This window comes from Chiloscyllium plagiosum, chromosome 19 (assembly GCF_004010195.1).
Source record: "Chiloscyllium plagiosum isolate BGI_BamShark_2017 chromosome 19, ASM401019v2, whole genome shotgun sequence".
Lineage (NCBI taxonomy): Eukaryota > Metazoa > Chordata > Chondrichthyes > Orectolobiformes > Hemiscylliidae > Chiloscyllium > Chiloscyllium plagiosum.
The window spans coordinates 49,181,771-49,203,717 of NC_057728.1; the positions used below are offsets into that span (position 1 = coordinate 49,181,771).

Sequence of the window (21,947 nt, forward strand, 5' to 3'; positions counted from 1 at the left end):
GCAAGTGAGCCCATTGCACTGAATCATGTGCACACCTTATATGTTGGAAAAATGATCAGACCACACATCCATTTCTACTACATTTATACTACTTCAGTATGTCTGACATTGTAACGATGACTATATTTCAGAAATTCCTGCATTGACTATCAAGTACTTGGGGACATTTGAGTTTCTGAAAGGCACTATGGAAAGGTTAGTTATTCCTTTGTACTTCAAAGTTTTTTAGTTGCTTGCTGAAATTAAATTGCAGCTGGAAGAGTTCTGTGGCTTGGTATTTAAGGCAAATTGAAAAGTATTCCACACAATTTCACTGTGAATAGCAATCTCAGAAATCTTGTCACATGAAGACTTTTCCTTAATGTGGCAATTAATCAGATATTAAATTGTGACTTGTAGTAGTGGGTCACTTATGTAAATGATAGAACTGTTTTATGTAACCATTCTTGTGGTTCTGTTCACCGAGCTGGGAATTTGTGTTGCAGACGTTTCGTCCCCTGTCTCGGTGACATCCAGAGTGCTTGGGAGCCTCCTGTGAAGCGCTTCTGAGATCTTTCCTCCACCATTTGTAGTGGTTTGAATCTGCTGCTTCCGGTTGTCAGTTCCAGCTGTCTGTTGCAGTGGTCGGTATATTGGGTCCAGGTCGATGTGCTTATTGATTGAATCTGTGGATGAGTACCATGCCTCTAGGAACAGTCAGGGAATTCCTAGAGGCATGGCACTCATCCACAGATTCAATCAATAAGCACATCGACCTGGACCCAATATACCGACCACTGCAACGGATAGCTGGAACTGACAACCGGAAGCAGCAGATCCAAACCACTACAAATGGCGGAGGAAAGATCACAGAAGCGCTTCACAAGAGGCTCCCAAGCACTGAGGATGTCACCTAGACAGGGGACGAAACGTCTGCAACACAAATTCCCAGCGAGGCGAACAGAACCACAACAACGAGCACCCGAGCTACAAATCTTCTCACAAACGTTGTAACCATTCTGACGATTTTGTGGTTCAAAGGATCAAAGGATATCAATTTTATAACTGGAAGCATTGTAGTTCATGTTCATAACTTGTTGATATGTTTTTCAGGAAACCCAATTGTTATTCACTCTATATAACAATTAAATTAATGTACAATACCATAAAAACTTGATACCTTGATCAGGAAGGTATTTGTGGAAATAAGTGTACAGTAGTGAATAAAGGATTAATTCACAGGTATTTCTTGAAGTAAGTTGCTTTGTATTAGGACAAAAGAACTTATTAGTCTACATACCTTACATTTGTTGCTGTGTTACCTGGGAGTAATCAGGCACATATAATAAATGATAGAATTGAAAATGTTGTAAAAATAAGTGCAAGTTCATGACTGTCAGCATGGGGTAGACTTTCCACTTTGGACAGAGTTTTGAATCTGGAATTGTGCTGATTTTAATAACTGATGCTAAGGCTCAAGTTTCTGCTTAAAATCATAATTGTGAATGTGAACCCTGTCATGAAACAGTACATTTAGTCAATGTAAACAAAAACAGTTCACATTTATATGATGCATTTCACTTACTACACATCATAAGATACTCAACCAGAGCATTACAACAATAACATCAACTTATATTCCTTTAATGTAAAAAAATCCCAAAATCCCTTAAAGAATCCCTTAACACTAACTGCCACAGAACCAGATGAGAAGGTGTTTGTTCACATTATTATGATAGTATCACTGGACAAGTCAAATTCCAGAATGAAACCTAGCTTGATAGACCGTATGTTCAATTTGTTTTTTCTTAATTAATATGGTGGATAGTCACTGAAAAATATTTGCATAAGGCTGCACATGTTTTTAAACAATAGAACATAGGTCTATTCCACAGAAGAAAACAAGCAACTAAGTTATGAGCATTAGATCTTAACACAAGTTCAACATTTCCCAAGTCTCTCCCTACTCCCCTATCTTATTATGTTTCTATTTTTTTGATTAGATTCCCTACAATGTGGAAACAGGCCCTTCAGCCCAACAAGTCCACACCCACCCTCTGAAGAAACCCAGACCCATTTCCCTCTGATTAATGCACCTAACACAATAGGCAATTTAGCATGGCCAATTCACCTGACCTGCACATTTTGGACTGTGGGAGGAAACCTGAGCACTTGGAGGAAACCCATACAGACACAGGGAGAACGTGCAAACTCCACACAGATAGTCGCCCGAGGCTGGAAACAAACCTGGGATAGTGGTGCTGTGAGGCAGCAGTGCTAACCACTGAACCACTGTGCCACCCACTTACCTGACTCCTTCCAGGATCTTTCCAGGGGATTGTAGACACGATTTAGTGAGTCTGCTGTCACGACCTTTTCACAAAGCTGAGGGCCCCTAATCTTTCTCAATTCTAATAATTTGGAGATTTCTGTCTAAACTTTCCAAGCCTCTCTCAAACACTACATACTTCTGATGGAGTAAGCTTCTGTGAACTGCCCTGAGTTCTTGCTAGAGGACAAACCTAAAACTTGCTTCTGAATTCAAATCTGGTGTTTTCTTATGTGGAGGTGCCGTCGTTGGACTGGGGTGGACAAAATCAAAAAAATCACACAACACCAGGTTATAATCTAACAGGTTTATTTGAAGTTAAAAATCACATAACACTAGGTTATAGTCCAACAGGTTGATTTGGAAGCACTAGCTTTCGGAATGCTGCTCCTTCATCAGGTGGTTGTGGAGTATAAGATTGTAGGACACAGAATTACATTACATTACATTACAGTGTGGAAACAGGCCCTTCGGCCCAACAAGTCCACACCGACCCGCCGAAGCGCAACCCACCCATACCCCTACATTTACCCCTTACCTAACACTATGGGCAATTTAGCATGGCCAATTCACCTGACCTGCACATCTTTGGACTGTGGGAGGAAACCGGAGCACCCGGAGGAAACCCATGCAGACATGGGGAGAACGTACAAACTCCACACAGTCAGTCGCCTGAGGCGGGAAATGAACCCGGGTCTCTGGCGCTGTGAGGCAGCAGTGCTAACCACTGTGTCACTGTGCCGCCCATTTATAGCATACGTTTACAGTGTGATGTAACTGAAATTATATCTTGAAAAAGACATGGATTGTTTGTTAAGTATCTCATCTTTTAGAATGACCATGTTGGTTTCAGTTCTTTCATATGTGAAGCCCAGAACTTTTTTGAAGTTACATTCTCAAGTGAACTTTAACAATAGGTGCCATGTTGGCCCAGATAATGCATTGAAGGTGTGAGATGTCCTATGTGAGGCCAATGTTCAGACTGTTTCTAAATGAAAAAAGTGATTTACAGAATCTTACATGGATTCATGCAGTTTTTGAGCAAAATAAAATGTAATTCTGCAAGTACAAATTCACCCCACAAACCTCTATATGTGTGTGTATGTGGGTGTGTCCGTGGGGGGAATATGAGTGTCTGCGAGAGAGTGTGTATATTTGTGTGAGTGTGAGTGAGAGGTATAGGTCTGTGAGAGGGTTCGTATGAGTGTATGTGTGAGTTTATGAGAGAGGGTCTCCGTGAGTATATTGGTCTGTATGTGTGTGTGTAGTGCAGTGGGGGTCACTTGTAGTATGACATGAACCCAAGGTCCCTGTTGAAGCCATCCCCAAGGGTACCGAACTTGGCTATCAAGTGAACTTGGAATTCACTGTCCAAAAGGATGGTAATGGCAGGAATCCTCATAACATTTAAGTATTTAGAGGAACACTTGAGATGCCAAGGCATACAGGACTATGGGCCAAGTCTCAGAAATGGAACTATGGTAGTCAACTGGTTGTTTTTGACCCATGCAGTCTTGATGGGCTGTAGGACCTTTTATGTACTGCAACCCTCTATGAATCTATGACTCTAAGATCTTCATTGTCTCTGTTTTAAATGGACAACCACTTCTGAGATTAGTTAGTTTGGTCCTAGACTCTCCCACTAGGGGAACCATCTTCGACACATCGACCCTGTCAAGTATCCCCAAGAATCTTATATATTTCAATAAATTTGCCTCTCGCTCTTCTAGACTCCAATGATGTCAATATTTTAACCCTCTTCTGAAAAGTCCTCCCTACTCCTGATCATCCTTGTGAACCTCCTCTGGACTCTCCAATGCCAGTATATCTTTCCTTGGATAAAGGGACCAAAATGAATAGAATAGCAATTAGCAATTTATAGAATAGTAATTTATTGTCACTTGTAGTTTTTACAAAAAAATACGGTGAAAGGTGTTTAAGTCGTCATAGTCTGGCACCATTGTAATAACAAATTATATTTATTTAAAAAAAACATTAAGACAAAGTCCATCTTAGTTCAATACACGGCTCCATGATCCCTGAGGTCGAGGAAACCCACCACCTCAATAAATCCCTGGCTGAACTCACCATGGTGCCGAACAAGCCGCCGCAAGAAATCCCAGGCCAGGTTGGACCCTCAATACTAGGTAAAAACAATGACTGCAGATGCTAGAAACCAGAGTCTAGATTAGAGTGGTGCTGAAAAAGCACAGCAGTTCAGGCAGCAACCGAGGAGCAGTAAAATCGACGTTTCGGGGAAAAGCCCTTCATCAGGAATACTGCCTGAACTGCTGTGCTTTTCCAGCACCACTCTAATCTGGACCCACAATACCGTTGAACGGCCGCCAAAGCAGCGCAACCCATCGTAGGACCCAAGGGAATGTAGCCACGAGGAACGGCTGGATCTATGATTTGTAGATGCCAATGTTGGACTGGGCTGTACAAAGTTAAAAATCACACAACATCAGGTTATAATCCAACAGGTTTAATTGGAAACACTAGCTTTTGGAGTGCTGCTCCTTCATCAGGTGGTTGTGCTACACCGCATTCTCCACTGCAGCACAGTCTCCTTCCCTAAAGCCATCAAAAGAAGGTAGGGTGAATTTTGATGTTAAAAAATGATAATAAAGATGCGGCAGACCTGGTGATCAGAAGCAAATGGAGGAGGAGCTCGAACACTTTATATCCTGCCTCCGCCAATGGTGTGGGTTCTAGGTGTGGTCTGAATTGTGACTTCCCAAGATTTAGATTTTTGGATTCAGATTTTATTGTCACATACCTGTTTAACTTGCTCCTGATATTTATATACCCAAGTCATTGGAGTTTAAATTTGCCTGATGACTTTACAGAATACTCCTATCATAATTTATATGTGCTTACAAGACAAACAGTAATAATTGGCGTCTAAAAGTAAAGTGTATTTGTGCAGTATGTGTACTTTAGAATCCCTCGTGACAGTTTTGGAAAAGTGCAGACACTGCCTTCTTTCAATGATGCCCCGCCCCCTCTATAAACCACACCCACTCGCCGAAGCTCGCGTTGTTATTGGCTAATTCGAATAGCGCTTTCTGCCGGATCAAGGGCGGTTCAACAATGAATGAGGTGCGTGGGAGGGAGGACCCTGGCGGAGTCGAGCCCAGCGCAAACTGACAGGAGGTGGGTAGTGAGGGATTATCCAGTCCGGAGTAGGGCGGGAGGACAGCAGGACCCTGGAGGAGCCGGGGAGCGCGGCCACTGGCGGATCTTCAGGTGATACTTTGTCTCTTTCTCTCGTTACATTTTAGAGACAAAGTTTCTGCCGCTCCCCGGGAAGGAGTTACTATAAACGCAACAAGTGAAGTTACCTGTGGGGTTCAGGATGGTACGGCGGAGAGCAGCAGGTGGTCGGAAATGGATATGTAGGAAGGTACACAGGGTTTAGTGAATACAGAGAAGTCGTATGGGGGTTAACGTGGATATAGTGAGGTGATTTGGCGATTAATATGCGTATGGTGAGGTTATTTGGGGATTAATGTGGATATGGGGAGGGTTGTAGCAGATACGGGGGAGATATAAGTTTGGTAAAAACAAGTACAAAGTGATTTGAAGGCATAAAAGGGAGGTAGAGGAGGGTAGAGTGCGTATGGGATGATACAGGGGTTTAAAGCAAGTGCAGGGAGGGTATAAGGTTTACAGATTGAATGCAGGAGAATTGCAGTAGGATAATGAGGATCCAGGGGCTAGATGGGGTACAGGGGAGTTTATAAGATGGCTAGAGGGGTTAGGAATGCAGAGGGTTAGAGGGGTATAAGGGATGGAGGACTGCTGTGGATATGCCTGGGTGGGGAGTAGGTACTCAAGTGTTGAAATTTCCAATCTATTACTTGTGGGATTGAAGTTGTAGTGAAACTCCAACACTGGGTGATGCCAATCAGGGCAATTGTGTTTGAGCTGGCACAGATTTAGGAGCTGGAATGTAGGATAGAGAAAAGAAAGGTGAGGTTGAGCCTTGTTATCATGGATTTGTGAATTTAAAACACTGAAGAACAGGTAACAAGTGGATAATAGTGACATTGGGAGCAAGGGGTGAGAAGGGATGGATGGGCTTTTACTGGGCAAGGCTGGGGGGTATGGGGAAAGGTCTAATGGTGAAGATGAAGCTGCACAAAGGCTGGGCAGGGGATAATTGTATCAAGCAGCGAAACATTATATTTTAAATGAATGTTAAAATTGCATTCTAGTGCCTATCCATGCCCTATTAGTGCAATTAAGTTTGTGGCTTTGAGTGCTGTAAATCTGTCAATATTTTTACATCTGCTATCCTCTGTGATATTTTAAATTTCTTAAGTTTCACCTTTTCAGTTGATGATGTCATAATAGACAAAGTTAGCTCATATTTTAAATGAATGTTAAAATTGCATTCTAGTGCCTATCCATGCCCTGTTAGTGCAATTAAGTTTGTGCCTTTGAGTGCTGTAAATCTGTCTAAATATTTTTACATCTGCTATCCTCTGTGATATTTTAAATTTCTTAAGTTTCACCTTTTCAGTTGATGATGTCATAATAGACAAAGTTACCTCTACTAACTCAAGTTCCCAAACTTGGGTTCCTCAAATCAATACCTTGCATTTGAAATATAAAGCTACTTAAAAGGTGCTTGTGTTGTGACTGCCTTTTGAATGCAGTGGGGTAAACCATGTGGATTTTAGAATGAACAGAAAGTCCTCTTTCACTCTGACCCCAGATCATCACTTGTGAAGCTTTACCCCTTTTATACTCTCTTCCCCAGCTTTTGGTCACTTGAACTAACAGTCTACTTTTGTGCCTTGGCGTCAAACTATTTCTGATTAGGCACCTATGAAGAACATTGGGGTTTTTACCGTTTTAAAGGAATGAAGTTATTTTCTTTCTTTCATGGAATGAGAGAGTCACTGGCAAGGCCAATATTTGTTGCTCATCCCCAGTTGCATTTGAATGGAGTAGTTTGCTCGGTCATTTGAGTGCGTTTAGGAGTAATCAGTGTTGAGAGTGTGAAGTCACAGGTAGTCAGATTAGGTAAGGTCAGCAGTTTTCTTTCGTTAAAGTGCATTAATGGACCAGGTTCTTGTAAACATCTGAGTCATTTCTATCTGCCATTACTGATGGATTCAGATTGGCTTTAAATTAAATCTGCAATGTATTAGTTGAAATTTAAATTCCAATAACCACTGGAGTCATGTCTCTGAGCAATGAGCCAGTCTTGCCCCAAATACAGATGCAAGATGCAGTGTTGTTTTGGAATAGAAAAAGTAGGGGCTGGAAGAGACCACGAGACCCCTTGCTTCACCATTTGATAAGTTCAAGATAATGAGCTGCCTGAATCCGCCTTCCTGTCTCATTCCTATATCTCCAAATTCCTTCAGTGTTCAAAATCCATTGATCTCAGTACTAAATATATGCAACAACTGAGCATGCAGAGCTATGTAGGATAGGGAATTTGAAAACTTCAAATCTTTTTGAATAAGGACAGTGTTCGATTGCCTGTATGCAGGCATATCCCTTTAAGGCTACAGCACATCAGTTGATAAGTGAATGTTGGGTGATCTCATTCAGAGGTTAATTGCTATTCAAAGTCTGGATTTGTGAGTTGGAAAATCATGCTGCAGACCTTTCCTGCGAATTGCAAGGTACAGTCTTTGTTAAATACTTGAGTACTTTTGTACTGTTAAATGCTGTGACAGACCATGTACTGTGATGTGCCAAGCAGGCATATTTTGTTAATTGGGCATTCTGTACCCATTAATGGTTACTAAACACAACACAAAATTATCGCAGTCAGGTTTACGTGATGCAATAGCATTTCAGTTCTTGCCAAGTTTCAGTCATGCCTCCTGTTCAGTGTTCACTGTTGTATATGGCTGCCAATAAATCAAAAATTAACTAAGTTCATTGTGTATAGTCCAGGATCAAATGGAAATTGTCTTTTGCTGTTTTTGTTTTTTAAAACGCTTTTGTCCCTTCACTCCTGTGTATTATATTGAACAGATTAGTTTACAGGGAAAGTCTGTCTTTTAAAAACAAAACTGTACGAGCTGTTTGGCCAGATTAATGAAGTAGATTTAAAATCTCTAAAGAGGGGAGAGAGAGGTGGACAGGGAATTTGAATGTTTAGGGTTCAGGCAATTAAAGTGCAGCTGCTAATTTTGGAGTGATTGAAGTCAGGCATCCTCCAGCAGTCAAAATTGGTAGAATGCAAATACCTTAGCTTGCAGGGCATGAAGTTACTGACAGGAGGGCTGAGGTCATGGAGGGATTTGAACAAACCAATGAGAATATAACACTAATCAGTGCAAAAAGTTCCAGATTTCAATTAATCCATGCAGAAAGACTTGTTTCCTTAAGCATGTATCAAGGCACATACACTTTGTTCTGTTCTTCAGTTTTGTGCACTTGGATCTTTCTCCTTTTCAAACAGCTAAGAATTTATTTTTGAAAAAAGGAACTTGAACATTCTTCTGGTTGTCGTCATTACAAAAATGAGTCACGTTTGTTCGTCCGTGCAACAACAAATTTGCCTGTAGCCTAACCACTCCCAATCTAATGTGACAAAAGACAGAATTGTTCAAGGGCATATAATGTTTGTCTATTGGGATAGGAATGAAAATAAACACGTGTTGTAATCATAAGTGGCATGCTGGCTCAATGAGGAGCAGTTTCCCTCTCTTGAGTCAGAGGTTGTGGTTGAAAGCCCTGCTGCCCTTTACTTTTAGATGGTCGTGGGTTTGGAAGGTGCTGTGGAAGGATCTTTGGTGAATTCCTGCAGTGCATCTTGTAGATTGTACACACGACTGCTACTGAACATTAGTGGAGGGAGTGGATGCTTATGGATGTGGTGCTAATCAAGCGAGCAGCTTTGTTCTGGATGGTGCCAAGCATCTTATGTTGTTGGAACTGCATTGATCCAGGCAAGTTGGGAGAATCTAATTTACTTCAAGTTTGTTGTATTGTGTGTGGTGCAGTGTAGTACAGAAATATTAATTTCTATTTTTCATAATTTCAACATTCACAAATATAAATTCCCCTGATATTTACATGCATTTTGGTGAATGTTTTCAATGATGTGAGATATTGTGAGCTGTATTGATGGGTTTAGACCCAGGATGTGCTCTATTGTCCGCCTTAGCTCAGTGGGTAGCACTCATCTAACTGAATGCAATGGGGTTCAAGTGTTTTCATAAAATTGAGTACAAAGTGCAGACTGACACTTTTTAGTTCAGTGATGTCAGAATGTGGCACTTTTGGAGGTGCTGTCTTTCAGGTGTGACCTTGCCTGCCCTCTTAGTTGGTGGTTAAAGGTTCCATGCCACTCCTTTAGAAGAGGAGGTGGTGTATTTTCCATGTTATCTTGCACCTTATTTTATCCCTCAGACAAGGTCACGAAAACAGGTTGTTGGTTGTAAGAGCTCGCTATATGCGGGTGAGATGATACTTCCCACATTGCAATAGTGACTATACAGCCAATTGTTTTTTGGCATTGGTGAGCCCAGACTTTGAGTACTGTGTGGAGTTTTGGTCTCCTTATTTGAGAAAGGATGTTTTGGCTATGGAGGGAGTGCAACAAAGGTTTACCAGGCTGACTCCTCGTATGGCAGTACTGACGTATGAAGAGAGATTTGATTGGTAAGGGCAATATTCATTGGTGTTTTGAAGAATGAGATGGGATTTGATGGAAACCTATAAAAGTCTAACAAGACAAGATAGGGTAAATGCAAAAAAACATGTTCCGATTGACCTGGAAGTTCAGAGCCAGGGGCACAGTCTGAAGATACAGGGTGTACAATCTATTTAGGATGGAGATAGGAAGATTTCTTCACCCAGAGAGTGGAGTGTGTGTAGAATTCTCTAACAGTGATTGAGGCCAAAATGTTGAATATTTAAGAAGGGATCATATATATGGGTTCTTAGGGCTAAGATCCAAAGATGTGGGGAGAAAGCTGGTACAGGCTACTGAGATGGATGACTAGCTACGATCATATTGAACAGCAGAGTAGGCTTGAAGAGGCAAATGGTCCACTCTGACTATTTTCTACTTTTTTTTGGGACATTGAGTTGATTTGTGAATGTAAGACTCTTCCTCAATACTTCATGATGGAGATTTCACAGGCCATGGTGAATTTCTAGGCTTTAAAGTGAGGATTATAAAGTTGAATCCATGGCATGCATTCAATTGCACATGAATACTCAGCTCTTGGTATTGTCAAATTCATAGAAGTTTACCACTGTATATTTCAAGATCATAGCTATTTTAGATTTAGTGATGAGAGCAGGACTAGGCCAGTTAGCCTTTGTAGCTTGCTGCACTATTCATGATTGATCTGATTGTGGCCTCAACTCCACTTTCATACCTGCATCTCAGAAACCTTGCCTCACTTGTCAATCAAAAATCTATCTCACTTAAACATTGGATTTAATACAGGAGAGAATGTTGATGGGGTGAGATGAAACTGGAATGGAGGATGCTTATGTAGATCATGTATTCTGCCATAGACCAATAGGCTAGTTGTCTGTTTCTGGGCTGTCTCTTCTGTAAGTCGAATGCTTTTGTTTTCTGCATGGCTGAGATCTTCAAAATACACTTAATTTTCCTTGATAATTTTCAGGGGAATGATCCTGAATTTGTTAAATGCCTGTGCAAGGTTAATGTTTCTTTGGCTAATGAAAATTAGTGAGAGGTTCAGGGTGAAACTTGAAAGGGTTCAGAGAAGATTTGAGGATGTTATGATTTGGAGGTGCTGGTGTTGGACTGGGGTGTACAAAGTTAGAAATCACGCAACACCAGGTTATCATACAGAGTGCTCCAAAAGCTAGTGCTTCCAAACAAACCTATTAGACGATGACCTGGTGTTGCATGACTTCTAACTTTATACAAGGATGTTGCCAGTGTTGGAGGATTTTAACTATAGGGAGAGGCTGAATAGGCTGGGGCTGATTTTCCCTCGAGCATTGGAGGCTGAGGGGTGATCTCAGAGGTTTATAAAATCATGAGGGGCATGGCTGGGGTAAATAGACAAAGTCTCTTCCGTGGGGTGGCAGAAGTCCAGAACTAGAAGGCATAGGTGAGGAGAGAGATTTAAAAGGGACCGAAGGGGCACTTTTTTCCACGCAGAGTGGTGCGTGTATGGAATGAGCTACCAGAGGAAATGGTGTTGTCTAGTAGAATTACAACATCTAAAAGTCATCTGAACAGGTATATGAATAGGAGAGGTTTAGAGGGATATGGACCAAGTGCTGGCAAATGGGACTAGATGAATCTGGTTGGCATGGACGAGTTGGACCAAAAGGTCTGTTTCTATGCTGTACATCTCCATCTGGTTATGACTGAGATAACAGCATATGTGACCTGCATTTCAACTTTTGATCAGCTTTTTTCAGTTTTGACAGTACACAATTGAAGGCTTAATTTAGCAAGGTGCAAAGTGGCCCAGATGTAGCACCGAGAGATGTATTGTTGATCTCGCTGGCATTTGCCCATCTGATTGCCCTCCTGAATATGACAGTGAACCTAGGCCTCAAACTGATGCAGTCCATGTAGCATCGATCCATGGTTTGGGAGAGTGTTCCAGGAGTTTGACCTAGTGACAGTGAAAGAATGATTATAGTTCCAAGTTAGAATGGTGTGGGCTTTGGAGGGGACCTTGCAGGTAAATGTCTCTATGCATCTACTGTTCCTGTCCTTCTAGCTGGTGGCCAAGAATATATTGACTTGTTTTGAAAGCTGTTTGAGGTCATTTATAAAACTGATGTATTAGAATCATATGATAAAGGAAGCTATTCAGCCCATTGTGCATGTGCCAGCAAATTGCTACAGCTATCTTGTTAGCCCCTTAGAATCCCAAACCACTTGAGCCATTGGATCTTTCAGAATCTCAAATGAAGAATAATATTGGGAAATAGCAAGAGTTTACTCTTCTGTTCAAAGAAGGAGACAGACAAAGCATGAAACTATAGGTATAATGTCTGTCATGGAAAGATGGGAGAATCTATTATTGAGGAAATTATAATAAGGCACTTGGAAGATCATAAGGCAATCATGCAGAATTAAAAGGGTTTTGTGATAGGTATCAGCTTTGACTAATTTAAGGTTTTTGAAGAAGCAGTAAGCTATGTAGAAGGCAGGCTTTGGAGTGTATACTTTGGGAAGGTATTTGACAAGATGCCACATCAAAGATTACTGCACAAAATAAGTATTCACTTCTGGGAAATCCAAGATGGAGGGTGGGAAAAATTTCTGGCTGTAACAGCTGCTCCTTTTTTTTTTTGAGGTATTTTAGGTGCTGGAGGTGATTTCCTCAAATTCCAGGAGCAGCAATTACTGTTTTATATGCTGTTGCATTGTTTTGGAACTTTGGGAAAAAAAAAGTCAAAACAACAGCAGTTTTAAAAGGGAGAAAAGCAGACAAAGGAAGCATATGGTGAGGACAGTGCAGGAGAGAGAGAGAGACAACCTGCACAGTTACTGCCTTTGCTGTTTTTGAATGCATATATCGCTGGACATCAGAGTGCGTCTGGGAAAATTAAGTGAAATTCGTAACTAATCTTGGAGGAACCTGTTTGGACGAAGTTCACAGCACAGAGTCAGATAAGTTAATCGTTGTTTTAAGTGTGTACAACAGAAAGGCTGCAGTAGTGAGTAGAGTGGGTTCTTTCTTGATTATGTTTTTGGAGATATGTCTCTTGATTAAACTTTAAAATATAAGGTATAACTATTAATTTAACCTGGGGCAATGTTTTGTAGAAGAGTAAGACGGTGTTATTTCTGGGTCTGCAGATAGTGAAGGAGCAAAAATGGCCTTTAGTACAGTGATATGTACTTGTTGTCAGATGTGGGAATCTAAAGAGAGTTTAAGGGTTACTGCAGATTATATCTGCCATAAATGCTGTTGGATGTGAATCTTATCAGATCGGTTGGACAGACAGTTAGAAGCGATGAAGAATTTGCAACAGTATGTGATGGATGGCAGTTTTGGAAGGGGGGAAAGTCTCAGATACAGTAGCATAGATGGGTTAACTCCAGGAAGGGTAAGGGAGGTAGGTACCTAGGGCAGGAGTCTTTTGTGGATATACCCATTTCAAACAAGTATGCGGTTTTGGAAAATGTAGGGGGTGATGGATTCTCAAGGGAACGTAGCACAAACAGCCAAGTTTCTGGTATTGAGACTGGCTCTAATGCAACGAGGGGTACATTGGCTTCCAAGAGATCAATTGTGTTAGGGGATTCTGTAATCAGAGATACAGACAGACGTTTCTGTGGCCAGCAGAGAAAAAGCAGAATGGTGTGTTGTTTCCCTGGTGCCAGGATCAAGGATGTCTCAGAGGGTGCAGAATGTTCTCATGGAGGAGAGGGACCAGCAAGAGATCATTGGTTCCAATGTGGACAATGACATAGGAAGGGAAAAGGTTGAGATTCTGAACGGAGATTAGAGACTTAGGCAGAAATCTAAAAAGGAGGTCCTCAAGGGTAGTAATATCTGGATTACTCCCAGTGCTACAAGCTAGTGAGGGCAGGAATAGGAGGATAGAGCAGATGAATGCATGGCTGAGGAGCTGGTGTCTGGGAGAAGGATTCACATTTTTGGATCATTGGAATCTCTTTTGGGGTAGAAGTGACCTGTACAAGGATGGATTGCACCTAAATTGGAAGGGGACTAATATACTAGCTGGGAAATTTTTGTTAGAGCTGGTCTGGAAGATTTAAACTAGTAAGGTGAGGGGGGGTGGGATCCAGGGAGATAGTGAGGAAAGAGATCAATCTGAGACTGGTACAGTTGAGAACAAAGAGATCAATCTGAGACTGGTACAGTTGAGAACAGAAGGGAGTCAAACAGTCACGGCAAGCAGGGACAAGGTAGGACTAATAAATTAAACTGCGTTTATTTCAATGCAAGGGGCCTAACAGGGAAGGCAGATGAACTCTGGGCATGGTTAGGAACATGGGACTGGGATATCATAGCAATTATGGAAACATGGCTCAGGCATGGGCAGGACTGGCAGCTTAATGTTCCAGGATACAAATGTTACAGGAAGGATAGAAAGGGAGTCAAGAGAGGAGGGGGGTGGTGTTTTTGATAAGGGATAGCATTACAGCTGTGCTGAGGGAAGATATTCCTGGAAATACATCCAGGGAAGTTATTTGGGTGGAACTGAGAAATAAGAAAGGGATTATCACCTTTATTGGGATTATATTATAGACCCCCTAATAGTCGGAGGGAAATTGAGAAACAAACTTTTAAGAAAATCTCCGCTATCTGTAAGAATAATGTGGTGGTTATGGTAGGGGAATTTAACTTTCCAAACATAGACTGGGACTGCCATAGTTTTAAGGGTTTAGATGGAGAGGAATTTAAGTGTGTACAAGACAATTTTCTGATTCAGTATGTGGATGTACCGACTATAGAAGGTGCAAAACCTGACCTACTTTTGGGAAATAAGGCAGGGCAGGTGACTAAGGTGTCAGTTGGGGAGCACTTTGGGGCCAGCGATCATAATTCTATTGGATTTAAAATAGAGATGGAAAGGATAGACCAGATCTAAAAGTTGAAGTTCTAAATTGGAGAAAGGCCAATTTTTACAGTATTAGACAAGAACTTTCGAAAGCTGATTTGGGGGCAGATGTTCGCAGGTAAAGGGATGGCTGGAAAATGGAAGGCCTTCAGAAATGAGATAATGAGAATCCAGAGAAAGTATCTTCCTGTTAGGGTGAAAGGAAAAGCTGGTAGGTGTAGGGAATGCTGGATGACTAAAGAAAGTGAGGGTTTGGTTAAGAAAAAGAAAGAAGCATATCTAAGGTATAGACAGGATAGATCGAGTGAATCCTTAGAGTATAAAAAAAGTAGGAGTATATTTAAGAGGGAAATCAGGAGGGCAAAAAGGGGACATGAGATAGCTTTGGCAAATAGAATTAAGAAGAATCCAAAGGGTTTTCACCCATACATTAGGACAAAAGGGTAACGAGGGAGAGAATAGGGCCCCTCAAAGGTCAGTAAGGTGGCAGAAAATGGGGAGATACTAAATGAATATTTTGCATCAGTATTTACTGTGGAAAAGGATATGGAAGATATAGACTGTAGGGAAATAGATGGTGGCATCTTGCAAAATGTCCAGATTACAGAGGAGGAAGCGCTGGATGTCTTGAAACGGGTAAAGGTGGATAAATCCCCAGGACCTGATCAGGTGTACCCGAGAACACTGGGAAGCTAGAGAAGTGATTGCTGGGCCACTTGCTGAGATATTTGTATCATCGATAGTCACAGGTGAGGTGCCAGAAGACTGGAGGTTGGCTAACTTAGTGCCACTATTTAAGAAGGGTGGTAAGGACAAGCCAGGGAACTATTAACCAGTGAGCCTGAAGTCGGTGGTGGGCATGTTGTTGGAGGGAGTCCTGAGGGACAGGATGTACATGTATTTGGAAAGACAAGGACTGATTAGGGATAGTCATCATGGCTTTGTGCATGGGAAATCATGTCTCACAAACTTGATTGATATTTTTGCGGAAATAACAAAGAGGATTGATGAGGGCAGAGTAGCAGATGTGATCTATATGGACTTCAGTAAGGCGTTCGACAAGGTTGCCCATGGGAGACTGATTAGCAAGGTTAGATCTCATGGAATACAGGGAGAACTAGCCATTTGGATACAGAACTGGCTCAAAGGTAGAAAACAGAGGATGGTGGTGGAGGGTTGTTTTTCAGATTGGAGACCTGTGACCAGTGGAGTGCCACAAGGATCAGTGCTGGGCCCCCTACCTTTTGTCATTTACATAAATGATTTGGATGCAAGCATAAGAGGTACAGTTAGTAAGTTTGCAGATAACACCAAAATTGGAGGTGTAGTGGACAGCGAAGAAGGTTACCTCCGATTACAACAGGATCTTGACCAGATAGGCCAATGGTCTGAGAAGTGGCAGATGGAGTTTAATTCAGATAAATGTGAGGTGCTGCATTTTGGGAAAGCAAATCTTCACAGGACTTATACACTTAATGGTAAGGTCCTAGAGAGTGTTGCTGAACAGAGACCTTGGAGTACAGGTTCATAGCTTGTTGAAAGTGAAGTCGCAGGTCGCTAGGATAGTGAAGAAGGCGTTTGGTATGCTTTCTTTTGCTAGTCAGAGTATTGAGTACAGGAGTTGGGAGGTCATGTTGCGGCTGTACAGGACATTGGTTAGGCCACTGTTGGAATATTGCGTGCAATTCTGGTCTCCTTCCTGTCGGAAAGATATTGTGTAACTTGAAAGGGTTCAGAAAAGGTTTACAAGAATGTTGCCAGAGTTGGAGGTTTTGAGCAAAAGGGAGAGGCTGAACAGGCTGGGGCTGTTTTCCCTGGAGCGTCAGAGGCTGAGGGGTGACCTTATAGAGGTTTACAAAATTGAGGGGCATGGATAGGGTAAATAGGCAAAGTCTTTTTCCTGTGGTTGGGGAGTCCAGAACTAGAGGGCATAGATTTAGGGTGAGAGTGGAAAGATATAAAAGAGACCTAAGGGGCAACGTTTTCACGCAGAGGGTGGTACGTGTATGGAATGAGCTGCCAGAGGATGTAGTGGAGGCTGGTAAAATTGCAACATTTACGAGGCATTTGGATGGGTATATGAATAGGAAGGGTTTGGAGGGATACGGGCCGAGTGTTGGCAGATGGGACTGGATTGGGTTGGGATACCTGGCTGCATGGACGGGTTGGACCCAAGGTCTGTTTCCATACTGTACATCTCTATGATTCTATGTATTTTTTCTTTGGAGAAGTTAACTGATGCATTGGCATGGAGTGAAGATTGGTTAGTTGACAAGAAACAAAGGATGGAAATAATTGGGCCACTTTTTGTTTCACAAGCTGTGACAAATTGTGCCCAACAGAAATCAGTATAGAGGTCTCAATTATTTACAATTCCTATTAATAAAATGGATGAAAGTACTGAATGTATGATTGCTAAATTTGCTGATAAGAAGATAGATAGGCAAGTGGTTTGTGAAAAGGATGCAAGGGGTCTGCAAAAGGAATGTAGATGGGTAAGTACACGGGCAAAAAATTGGCAGGTGGAATATGAAGTGGGTAAATATGAACTTGTCCACTTAGGCAGAAAGAATATTTATTTATTGTTAAATGGAGGGAAACTCTGTGGTATTCAGGGATCTGGGAGTCCTGGGTATGGAAATGATCAACGTGTTATTCGGTACAGCAGGAGATTGGAAATGCTGTAGATTATTGCAAGGAGGAATAAACATCAAAGTAGAGATTATTTGTATACTGTGGTGAAATCACATCTGGGAATACTGAGAGGTTTTGGACACCCCATTTAAGAAAAGGTGTAAGTGCAGTTCAAGGAAGGCTTGCTTGACTGCTTCATGGGTTTGGGACAGTTATTCTACGAGGCAAGGCTTGACAGGCTGGGCCTGTATCTATTCGCGTTTAGAAGGATACTTTGAAACATATTTGATTCAAAAGGAAAATACTGCAGTCACTATATTGGAAAAGTTACTTTGATTTTGAGGTGGTTTGTTATATTAATTAACAAATTGGTCAGTATTGTTTGATAATGGGTTTGCTGTGAATAATGAGTGATTATTCTAATAGAAAGCTTGTTTGACTACTAAGATTTGAATTATATTCAGTATGAAATGCCAGTCACTATGTTAAGTAATGCTGTGATCATGAGGATAAGCAGGATTTCCTCCCTGTTCAACAGCAACCAGGTGATCTAATCATTGTCACACTGTGATATGTGGGAATTTGCATTATGCAAATGAATTGCTGCATACTGAAGTACAGGTACAGCACTGGAACATCCTGGGGTTGTGAAAGACCCAAATAAATGCAAAAACTTGTTTTCTTTCCTATCTGAGTAGCAACTTTTCAGACTGTTATGTTCTGCCTTGTGGGCATTTCTCAATTCGCTCCATGACCTCAGCTGAATCAGTGCAACAAGGCCAGAATCTGTTGCTGAACAGTTTTTCTTTGGAAAAAAGCCTACCGAATGCCAGTCTGAAAGCTGGTCAAAGAGAATTTCTCTCTGTCACAGCTGTGTGGCACTTCAGAAAAGACAAAATTGCATTTCAGTAGCACCTTTTCACAACATCAACATGCCAAAGTATTTCAGAGCCAGTGATGTACTTCTGAAATGTAGTGTAATCCCAACTGTTGGCACCTCAGAACAAGTCAGATCCGAGACTGAAACCTGAATTGATAGATGATATGTTTTTGTTTACTTAACATGGTTACTCACAGCATATTCACAATAGGCTGTAGATATTCTTACACAACACAAGTTTATTACACAAAAGATGAAAAAGCAAACAAAAAAATTCTATATCTCGGACAGTTAGATCTTGCAGCAAACAGCAAAAGAGAAAGTTTCAACCTGTATCCCAACCATATCTATTACAGAAACTCCAGTCCAGAGAAATTGTCTTTCTTCTCCAATCTTAAGTTTCCAATTGACTGGTGCTGTCCAGTTTCTTTACTGTGGACTGCAGAGACAATTTTGCACTTGGCATAAACCTTTCACAGTTCTGAGGGCTTAAATTTTTCCGTTCTAACTACTTGAAGACTGCTATGCAAGCTTATCCGGCTTGGAAACTCGAGGCGAGAAAGAACTTGACGTGAATGGCCAACTGAACTGAATTAGTTCTCCTATTAAAAGAATATTGTTCTCCCTTCTGAATTAATCTTTCTTTTTCTCATCAGCTGGACAAAAGAAAAACCAAAGATCCATGGATGCTGGAAATCCAAAACAAACAGAAATTGCTGGAGCAATCCACTCCATGATTGGTCCAACAATATTTTAAAAATAAAAACCTGAACTCTCTTGCTCTGAAGTCAAAGCAAAACTAGTGACTTTGTTCTGTTTACTCTGTGCATCAAAAAGTCATCCATTGTAACTTTCAAGACATCACTGCAGGCATATTCTGCCTTATTTAGGTCACTATCCAAATGACTTACTGACCTTTCTTTAAAAAAGACTTGAAAGACCTAATAGATCTCTCAATTTTAAAATTAAAAGTTGCTCTCACTCTTTATGCACCTTCTCTGCAGCTGTAACGTTGTATTCTTAGGTCTGTTTGATTACCCTAATGCACTTTGTATGGTATGATCTGCTTGTACTGCACACAAAACAAAACTTTTCACTCTCCCCAGGTTTATGTGACAATAATAATAAATCATATCAAAATCCTTCTGCCTCTCTCTTAAAATCCACCTTCCAAAAATGATTTTTTAAAATATGTGATGTGGTCTTTGTTGGCGAGGACTGCATTGATTACCCATCTCTAATTGCCCAGATAACAGTTGAGTCAACCACATTTCAGTTGGTCTGAAATGAAACCAAGGCCAAAGTGGATAAGGATGGCAAATTTCCTTTCCGAGAGGACTGGAGTGAGCGAGGTGGGTTTTGATGACAATAGACAGTGGTCACTAAAATAAATCACAACTGTGGATGGTGAAGATCTGAAATGATAAAAAATGCTGGAGAAACTTTAACTCCACAGATGTTGGCAGACCAGTTTATGTTTTGTGCCTAGTGACCCTTCTTCAAAATGTGAATGAGGGCCACTGGATTCAAAACATCAACTCTGCTTTCTCTCCATGGATGCTGCCAAATCTGCTGAGTTTTTCTTGCAATTATTTTCTGCTTTTATTATATGCTTATTGTTAGGCTAGTTTTCAGTTATAGAATGTAAATTTCACCATCTGCTGTGGATCCATGTCTCCAGGTGTTCTGGGTTCCAATGACATTACTACGAGGTTGTCACCACCCCCGGTTAGACAGCTTTCAGCATTATTAACCATTGTTGTGATATAGGAAACATAGGAGTCAATTTGCACATGTCAAGTTTGCACAGACAGCAATCAGACGATCCCCCAACAATAGCCTAGAATTTAAGGGGCAATGATGGTGAGTTTAATTGTGCTGCCAATATGCAAGTCTCAATTTGTGAGGTAGGAATTGTGAATTCCTTGTGAAATGCTACACACTTACTGAATATTTTGTGCAATTCTGTCATTAACATCAAGAAAATGACGGATCTCTCCCAGTCCCCCGTCCAGTTTCATGAAATTGCATCTTATTACAACCAGGTGAGGAAGGGAGTGCACTCCTCTATTTTGAAACACAGCATGCTCGCCTGCACTGAGTACTTTTATTTCTTTAGATTAGATTAGATTATGTACAATATGGAAACAGGCCCTTCAGCCCAACAAGTGCACACTGACCCTTTGAAGAGTGACCCAGCCAAACCCATTCCCCTACCGTATATTTACCCCTGACTAATGTATCTAACACTACGGACAATTTAGCATAGCCAATTCACCTGACCTGCACATCTTTGGACTGTGGGAGGAAACTAGAGCACCCGGAGGAAACCCACGCTGACACTGGGAGAATGTGCAAACTCCACACACAGTCGCCTGAGGCAGGAATTGAACCTGGGTCCCTGGTACTGTGAGGCAGCAGTGCAAACTACTGAGCTCCCGTGCCACCCCTCTCAGTCTGGGTCAACTCTTTGTTCTGGAAGACGAAGTTTCAGGTCGACCAAAGAGCACCTTTCACAGAATTGATGGTCCTCCAGGCACAGTTGGTTTTTGTCTCAGGCAATAGACCAGACAGCACAGACTGTCACATCATGGAGGTGATCAGGATGAACCTCAACGCAAACCACTGCATCTCTGCAAACTCTACAAAACAGTCACCTGAGAATGGAATCAACTCAGGTTAGCACAGTAAACTAAAATGAAATTGACTAAACCAAAATGATGTGTCAAATTACAAAGTGAGCTTTCTTGAGTGAAAGGAATTTTTGTTAACTACTGCTGCCACCCCAAAATTCTGAAACCATGACTTCAAACACAGCCACATGTGAAGGGTAGTGAATGGTTGGAGATGTCTAGTATATCCAGGAAGGTGAGGGCAGTTGCACTTTCATGTTCTTAATGTCCTTGGGTTGAGAATGATCTGAGTCTCATCTGGAACTTAGGAAAGGGAGTAGGCCATTCAACCTCTCGAGACTGCTCCACTATTCAGTGAGATCATGGCTGATCTGTAGCATAAAGCCACTACTTGCTTTTAGCCCATATCCCTTAATTTATTTCTTAAGCAAGAAGTTTTGTGTCTCAAATTTAAAATTAACAGCTAATCCAGCACACACTGCCATTTGTGGAAGAGATTTCCAGACACCTACCATCCTTTGTGCAATCAAATGCTTCCGAACATGTCTCCTGAATGATCTGGCCCTAATTCTCAGACTATGCCCTAATTCTAGAATTCCCAATACTTTAAATGTTGTAATTGTACCAGCCTCCACCACTTCCTCTGACAGCTCAATCCATACACGCACTACCATTTGTGTGAAAAAGTTGCCCCTTAGGTCTCTTTTTAAATCTTTCCCCTCTCACCATAAACCTTTGCCCTCCTAGTTCTGGACTCCCCCCAACCCAGGGAAAATACCTTGTCTATTTATCCTATCCATGATTTTATAAAACCTACCCCACCTTTTCCCATTTAATACCTTGAAGACTTTGATCAGATCTCTCTTAATCTTCAAATTCTAGAGAAAAAGGCCTAATTTTTATAACATCTTTTCATATTTTAACTCCTGACATCTGGCTATCATTCTCCTAAATCTGTTCAGTTGTCATCGCA

At 41.3% G+C, this 21,947-nt stretch overlaps 1 protein-coding gene across 8 annotated transcripts in view; it reads left to right on the top strand.

The window, feature by feature from the left end:
* Window positions 1-21,947, top strand: part of LOC122559775 (GAS2-like protein 3) — a 74,564-nt gene that overhangs the window by 20,192 nt on the left and 32,425 nt on the right. Inside the window, exon 3 of one of the 8 annotated variants that reach the window (XM_043709779.1) lies at window positions 132-195. The gene's annotated coding sequence lies outside the window, so the exon portion shown is untranslated. The other 7 variants (XM_043709780.1, XM_043709783.1, XM_043709777.1 and 4 more) reach the window with 7 other exon arrangements.